This window comes from Chrysochloris asiatica, unplaced genomic scaffold (assembly GCF_000296735.1).
Source record: "Chrysochloris asiatica unplaced genomic scaffold, ChrAsi1.0 scaffold00031, whole genome shotgun sequence".
Taxonomy (NCBI): Eukaryota; Metazoa; Chordata; class Mammalia; order Afrosoricida; family Chrysochloridae; genus Chrysochloris; species Chrysochloris asiatica.
In genome coordinates this window covers 14,010,625-14,019,618 of record NW_006408549.1, presented here as the reverse complement: position 1 = coordinate 14,019,618, position 8,994 = coordinate 14,010,625, and positions in this window count along the sequence as shown.

The following is an 8,994-nucleotide window of genomic DNA, read 5'->3' as shown; positions in this document are numbered from 1 at the left end:
GGGGGTGGCAGCGGTGGTGAGGTTGGCCCAGGATCGAACATTGTTTCGTTCTGCTGTGCATGGAGTCGCTATGAGTCGGTTCCGACTCGATGGCACATGACAACAACAACAACAGTCCCTTCTGACAACATGTCCGAAGTGTGAGAGACAAAGTTTGGCCATCCTGGCCTCCAAGGAGCACTCTGACAACAACATGACAACAACAAATGAGCAGAAATGGACAGATACTGGACATTTTGAATAGGACAATCATATGACTTACTATGCCAGGAACGACAAATTCAAGAGGAATGACATCACATTAATTATCAAAAAGAATATTTCAAGATCTACCTTGAAATACAATGCTGCCTGTGATGGAATAATATCCATATACTTACAAGGAAGACCATTTAATACAACTATTATTCAAATTTACACACCAACCATCAAAACTAATGATGAAGAAACTGAAGAATTCTACCAACTTCTTCAATCTGAAAGTGATCAAAATGCATTAATAATTACTGGTGATTAGAATGTGGAACTTGAAATACAGAGTAAGAATCAGTAGTTGGAAAATATGACCTTGATAATAGAAATAATATTGGAGATCACGTAATATAATTTTGCAAGACCAATTACTTCTTCATAGCAAATGCCTTTTTTCAACAACATAAAGGGTGACTATACACGTGGACCTTGCCAGATGGATGCACAGGAATCAAATCAACTAAATCTGTGGAAAGAGATGATGGAGAAACTCAAAATCGTCAGCCAAAATAAGGTCAGGGGCTGACTATGAAATAGATCATCAACTGCTCATATCCAAGTTATGGTTGAAGCTGAAGGGAACTGAAACAAGTCCATGGGAGTCAAATTAACTAAGTATATCCCACTTGAATTTAGAGACCATCTCAAAAATAGATCTGATACATTGGACAGAGGAGTTGTAGGATGATATCAAGACTATTATACATGAAACCAAAAGGGAATTTAAAAAATGGGGCTGAGGGTGGGAAGACCAGAATAGATGCCAAAAGAGACTGAAACTTGCTCTTGAAAAAAGATCTTAAGTGACTAGAAGAAATGATGAAGCAAAAGAGCTGAGCAGAAAATTTCAAAGGGAAACTCAAGGAGATAAAGTCAAGTGTAATAAAATGTTCAAATACCTGGAGTTAGAAAACCAAAGGGAAGAACATGCTCAGCATTTCTTATTCTGAAAGTCTTAAAGAAGACATTCCAGCCTCAATTTACAATATTAAAGGATTCTATGGGAGTCCTGGTGTGGCACTGTGGGCTAATGAGTCAGAAGGCAAAGTTGTTTGAACTGCAAGATTAGTGGTTCAAGCTCACCAGCTTCTTCTTGGAAACCTTACGCAGGGTTGCTATGTGTCGGAATCGACTCAATGGCACTTAACACAACAATGGGCAAAATATTGAATGATGCATGATCAAAACAAGGTGGAAGAAATATACAGGGACACTGTACCAAAATAATTAGTTGATATTCAACTATTTAAGAAGGTAGCATATCATCAATACTTTATTATATTGAAGGAAAAAAGTGCAAGCTGCACTGAAATCATTGGCAAAAAATAGGTTCCAGGAATTGATAGAATGTCAATTGAAAGTTTAAACAAACTGATATAGCACTGGCGTCACTCACTAGTCTATGTCTAGAAATTTGGAACAGTTACCTAGCCAACCAACTGAAAAAGGACAGCATTTGTATCCATCCTAAAGAAAGGTTATCCAACAGAATGTGGAGGTTACAGAAGAATATCATTATATCACATATAAATAAAAATTTGGCTGAAGATACTTTAAAAATGGTTGTAGCAGTACATTTACAAGGTGCTGTCAGGAATTCAAGGATCTTGGCTGAAAGCAGAGACTACCAAAAAGATGTTTATGTCGGTTCTACTGACTATGCTAAAGTATCGAATGCGTAGATCACAACAAATTTTTGGATAATGTAGTGAAGAATGTGAATTCCAGAACATTTAATTTGGCTCGGGTGGAACCTGTCCATAGACCAAAAGATAGTCATTCAAAGAGAATAATAGGATACTGTGTAGTATCGTATCCATTCACCATATTTATTCAAAATGTATGATAAGCAATTACTATGAGAAGTCAGACAATGTAAAGAAGAATAAGGCATAGGGATTAGAGGAAGACTCATTAACAACCTGTGATATGTGGATGACACACCTTGCTTACTTAAAGGGAAGAGGATTCGAAGCATTTATTGATGAAGATCAAACACTATTGCTTTCAGAATGGATTGTCCCTCAACATAAAGAGAACAGAAGTCCTCTCTACTGGACCAATAGGAAACATCATTATAAATAGTGAAAGGATTGAAGCTGTCAAGGGTTTCATTTTACTCTGACATACAATCAGTGTCTATGGAAATAGCAGTCAGTGAATCAAAGGACATAGTACACTGGGCTAATCTACTGCAAAAGACCTCTGTAAGGTGTTAAAGAACAAAGATGTCATCTTAAGGACTAAGGTTCACTTACCCTAAGCCATGGTATTTTCAATTGCCTCATAAAAGAATGTATGAAATAGTCAGCTAGTGAAAAACAAAGAAGATTTTATGCCTTAAATGATGGTGTTTGTGAAGAATATTGAATACACCATGGACTGTCAGAAGAATAAACAAAACTGTCTCGGAATAAGTACAACCAGAATGCTCCTTGGAAGCATGGATGGTAAGACTTTGTCTCATGGACTTTGAACACATTATGTGGAGGAATCAGTCTCTAGAGAAGAACATCGTGCCTGATAAAGTTGTTCTTGTTGCTATGTACTATGGAGTTGGTCCCTGATAGATGTCAGGAAAAAACAGGAATACCCCCCATGAAGTGGACTGACACAATGGGCTCAAATACCCCTAGTGACACAGTGGCTGACACAATGGGCTCAAACTTAGCTATAATTGATAGGATGGCACAGGGCGAGGCAGTGTATCATTCTGTTGTATATTTGTTGTTGTTATTAAGTGCCATTGAGTCGGTTTGGACCTATAGCAACCATTTCTTTATAGGGTTTCCAAGGAACAGCTGGTGAGCTTGAATCACTGACCTTGTGGTTCAAATTGACTTTGCATTCTAGTGTACTAACCTACAGTGCCACACCAGTATAGAACCAACTTAATGTCACCTAACAACAACAATGTAAACACTGCCCGGTCCTGTGCCATCCCCACAATTATTGTTATGTTTGAGCCCGGTGTCAACCCATGTTGTTGGGGGAGCATCCTCTTTTTTTGCTGGCCCTCTATTTTCCAAGCATGATATCCTTCTCCAAGGACTGGTCCTTCTTGAAAATATGCCCTAAGTACCAGAGATGAAGTCTCATTATCTTGGCTTCTAAGGAGTATTCTGACTATACTTCTTACAAGACAGATTTATGTATTCTGTTGGCAGTCCCTGGTATTTTCAACATTCTTCACCAATACCATAATACAAATGTGTCGATTCTTCTAAGGTATTGGTCTTCCTATTTCATTGTCCCACTTTAACATTCATATATGACAATTGAAAATACCATGACTTGGGTCAGGCACACCTTAGTCCTCCCACTGATACCTTTGCTTTTTAACATTTCAAAGAAGTTTTGTGCAGCACATTTGCCTAATGCAATACATCATTTGATGTCTTTACTGCTCCTTCCATGAATGTTGATTGTGAATCCAAGCAAAACAAAGACTTTGAAAATTTAAAAAATTTTTCTCATTTATAATGACATGCTGCTATTGTTCGTGTTGTTAGTGCTACTGAGTCTGTTCTAACTCATCATGACCCTGCTTAAGTGTTTCTGAAGAGTGACTAGTGGGCTTCAAACCACCCATTTTGCAGCTAGCAGCCCAGTGCTTCTTCTACAGTGCCACACCAGGATTCCAGAATGGAATGTAATACTCTAAAATGTAATATATCAAAAAGGAATATGGCCTGGTACTCATATAATCCAAATAAGATTATACTTAAATTAAGAGTGATTTCTATATATAAAATAAAGCTTTTAATAGAACACCATCCTAATATCAAACTTACAGTTAATTAACTGTGCTGTGATTCATTAACTACCTATGATACACAGATGATACAACTTTGCTTGCTGAAAGTTGAAGAGGACTTAAAATACTCACTAATGGAGATCTAAGACCATAGCAATCCAGAAATCAAACGACGTATTGCATTAGGCAAATCTACTGCACATGAACTCTTTAAGGTGTTCAAGAAGATGTCAGTTTGAGGACAAAGGTGCACTTGACCAAAACCATGATATTTTCAAGAGCATCATATGCATGTGAAAGTTGGACAATGAATAAGGAAGATCATAGAAGAATTGATGCATTTGAGTTATTGCATTGAAGGAGAATATTAGAAGTACCATGGACTATCAAAAGAACAAATCAATCTGTGTTGGAAAAAGTATAGCTGGAAATTTCCCTAGAAGTCAGGATGGTGAGACTTCATCTCTCATACATCAGATATATTATCAGGAGGGATGATGGTCAGTGAAAAAACAGGAAGACTCCCAACGAGATAGATTGGCACAGTGGCAGCAGCAACCGGCTAAAGTGTAGCAATGTTTGTGAGATTGGTGTAGGCCTGGACGGTGTCTAGTTCTGTTCTCACAGGGTCACTATGATTCCATACCAAATCAACAACAACAACAAGCTGTTCCCTAGTTATAGAAAAGCTGTATTTCTTGTTAAGGAATGTACAATCCAATTATAGCAATAGTTTTAGGAGACTGTCAGGTACATTTAGAAATATAGAAAAGCGATCAGGAAGATTGAAATTGGCTTTGCTGACTGCCTAACCATTCACAGGTGTCCTGATCTTTCTGAGCATCATTCTCCTCTACAGAAAAAGATCCACCTCACAAAGGTGTAGTAAGAAGCAATTGAGGTGACGTTTATAAAATGCTGGGCCAAAATGAGCATTGAGAAAGTGTCCATTTCAAGCTCTTTGCACAACTTGACTGATAGCAACCCTGAATCTCGAATAGGAATATATTACTTTGATTTTTAAGAGAACTGAGTTATTCTATACTCCTTTTACATGACATTTGTTGGTGATGGTGGTAGTTATGTGCTGTGGAGTGGCTTCTGACTCATAGCCACCCTGTATAGGGTTTCCAAAGCTTTAAATTTTTATGGGAGCAGAAAGCCTCATCTTTCTATCAAAGGACAACTGGTAGTTTCAAACTGCTGACCTTGAGAGTAACGGCCTGACTCGTAACCACTATGCTACCAGAATTCCTTGCAACATAATGCTACGTGTGGTTAAAAACAAATGTCATATTCATTAAATATGATTTTATATCTAATTCAAGTCTTAACAATATAACAACAATGAATATTGCATTTGTTTTGGGTCAATAAAAATTGAACCTAAATTAGTTTGTGCTTTTATATAATCTTCAAAAATTAATTTTTAATTTCTGCATTACAGAAATGCAGTCTATCAACTCTTTTATCTACTATTAAAGTTTTATGACAGTCAAGATATAATGCTGGAGGATAAACACCAAATGGTTAATCACAAGGTTGGCAGTTCAAACCCACCAGCTGCTCTTTGGAAACCTATATAGGGTCAAGTCAGAATAGACTTAACAGAACTTCATAATAACAACAACCTCCAATTAATTCTATCAAGGCTCTTGGTTTTTACAACCTATTAAACAATTGCTGTTGTTAGCCACCTTTGTTGTTGTTAGGTGCTATTGAGTCTGCTCCAGCTCATAGGGACACTAGGCACAACAGAATGAAACACTGCCCAGTCCTGTGCCATCCTCACGATAGTTATTCTTGAGCCCATTGCTGCTACCACTGTGATAATCTATCTTGTTGGAGGTCTTCCTCTTTTTTGCTGACCCTCCACTTTACCAAGCATAATGTCCTTCTCCCAGGAATGGTTCCTCCTTATAATATGTCCAAAGTATGACGGATGAAGTTCTTCATCCTACCTTCTAAGTAGCATGCCAGCTGTACTTCTTCCAACACAGATTTGTGTTCCTCTAGCATTCCATGGTACTTTGAATACTTTTTCAAGTAACATAATTCAAGTGAATTAACTCTTCTTTGATCTTGCTTATTCACTGTCCAACGTCCACATGAATACAAAGCTACTGAAAATACCAGGTGCTCCATGGGTGAGGCGCACCTTCGAGCTTAAACTGATATTATTGACTCAAAGCTACCTTTAAGTAAACCTCATTTCCTAGTGACTCTATGCTCAACAAAACAAATAGCTGCCCAATCATGTTCCATCCACATCATAGGTTATTTCTTGAATCATTGTGATCCATTGGGTTTTCATGGGCTGATTTTTCGAAATAGATAACCAGGTCTTTCTTTCTTGTCTATCTTCAGCATCAAAGCAACATGCTTTGATGGAGAAATGGGCTGGGTTTGACCAAGTTCCATAGACTTTTGTCGACCTAGAGATGAGAGAGAGAAGAGGAAGGGCTAGTTGGTCTGAAGTGTGGTGAGATCTGGGGAATCCTGAGCCCATGGACAAGGACATAGCCACAGAGGGCTAGTGCTTAGAGTGAAGTGTCCAGCTGATATGAAGTGAGGGGAGAAACACAAGAATGCCCAAACTTGAAGATAGTACCCATTTGACCTAGCTTTGATGGCTTGATGATCAGAACTCGACTACAGGAAGATTAAAAGCAAAAAAAATTTTGATAAGGGAAACAAGTGTAAATTGCTATAATATAATGAACTTGACCATATTTATGGATGTAGTAGCTCGAAATACCAACTAAGAAGGAAAGAGTCTTCACATCAAGTAGCAATCCTATCCCCTCTGTATACAAGATTTATAAGGATAGGCAACTTAAGACATTGGCTATCTAAAATGGGGGGACTGTAAAGGCATGAAGTGACTTGCTTACAAGTTTTCATTTCAGACTGTGCGGAGAAAGGTAGAATCCCCACTGAATAGTTCTCATCTTGTCTAGATGGGTCTGATGAAAGGAGATGGGGATAAGATTCTTATGATTCAAAAGTGAGTAATTGTTTCATGACTAATTGTGACTGTCACAACTGTAAAGGTAGAAGTTTTGTAACAAAAAGGGGGAAGTAGTTAGTCTTACAGTCCAGTAACAGTGGACCCTAGGACCATCAAGGAAGAAGAACATTAGCAGAATGTGGGACCCTATCCAGAGAAGCAGCGGCACCATAGATGGAGACATAAATGAGAACATAGAGAGATAGAACAGCTGAGGACTCTACACTCATAGAAAGAAAGACTGTGTGCTTGCGGACAAGAGACAGGCTTGAGGAATGTGCCCTCTGTTTCTTTAGATGGTTATATATTTCTGGGTGTTTTTTTGTACATCCAAAATAAAGAACAAAACAAAACAGAGGGAATAAAAGCAAATACTGTTGAATGATGATTCACAGAGGAGATTGTAATCATTGCACTGAAACACTGAGTGTAAAACTGATGTTCTCCCATGTAAACTATCACTTAATTCACAATAATAATAAAGCAACATGCAAGCCTACACTGGATGACTGCACTTGAGGTACACGTGTCCAGAGTTGAACCTGGGTCACCCATCTGGACAAGAATTCTACCACTGCCTCCAGGGAATGAATGTAGGTAGGAAGAGCAGATTTACAAAGCAAGATGATGGATTCAATCTTGGACACACTGAGTTTGGAGTGCTTGTAAGGGATCTAAGGAAAGCTGTTCCATGAATGGTGGAAAATAAAGACTAACGGTTGATCATTGGAATCACATAAAAGGCTTATACAGTGAGAGAAGGAAAGACCCTGGAACTTACTTGAGACATGAGCTAAGAAAGGAAAGATGAGTAAGGAGACTGCAAAAGATAGTTTTGCTCTATAAACTAATTTGCAGAAGTGGTTTGTGATCTAAAAATATAATAAAATGTCCATTGGGCCCTAACTTTAGCCTTTATCATCACCTAAGCTTCATAAGGTATAGAAATTTTTAGTTTTAGTAGAGTTAATTTTTAGTAGAGTTAAGAATTTTGAATCATTGACATTTCTAGTGTGCACAATCAAGTCCCCTGGGGCTGACATTCACTTTCTAGATAGGCTTTGTGACTTTCTCTGCCAGGAGCTGGAGGGAGGTGGTAGAAATGGTCCATTATGCAAAATAGTCCTAGAAAGGAAGCCTTCTACTGGTATATGTATGTATAGAGCCCAGGTGGGGAGCTGTAGGATCAGCTAACCACAAGGTTGGTGGTTTAAGCCCACCAGCTGCTCCTTGGGAACCCTATACAGGGTCATTATGAGTTGGAACTAACTCAATGGCACTTAACAACAACAACTAACAAATACACACACACACATATATATATATATATACATCTATACACACATACATATGAGGGGGATTCAGAAAGTGTCTGGAAAAATATAAAGAATTAAAAGACACTGGAATTTTTCCAAAAAATTTTGAAACCCCCTTGTATAAACTGATGGTTCTTAGTCAGGTCATGGAGTCTGGTGTGGCATTTTGGGTTAATGCACCAGACTGCAAAGCCATTTGAACTGCAAGGTCGGTAGTTGAGTTTACCAGCTGCTTCTTGGAAACTCTATCCAGGGTAGCTATGGGTCGGAACCAATTCTATGGTACTTAACAACAACAACAAGAAGTCATGTAATATAAATTGTAGATAAATTAAGAACATGGAGTCCTGTTATGATGCTGTAGGATAAGCATTGGACTACTAACCACAAGGTTGGTGGTTCAAAGCCACCAGCCACTCCTTGCAAATCCTACACAGGGTCACTATGAGTCAGCATCAACATGACAGCAAACAACAACAACAATGTCATATTTAGTTATATCTTTCATCTCTGATGTAAATAAGTCACAGAAAAATAATAAAAATTTGGTTCATTATATTATTTCTTTATCTAGCAGAGAAGAAAATCATATTAATATCTCTATTAGATGCTATGGTGCTAGACTTATAGAATAACTAGATATTAAGTGTTACTTGATT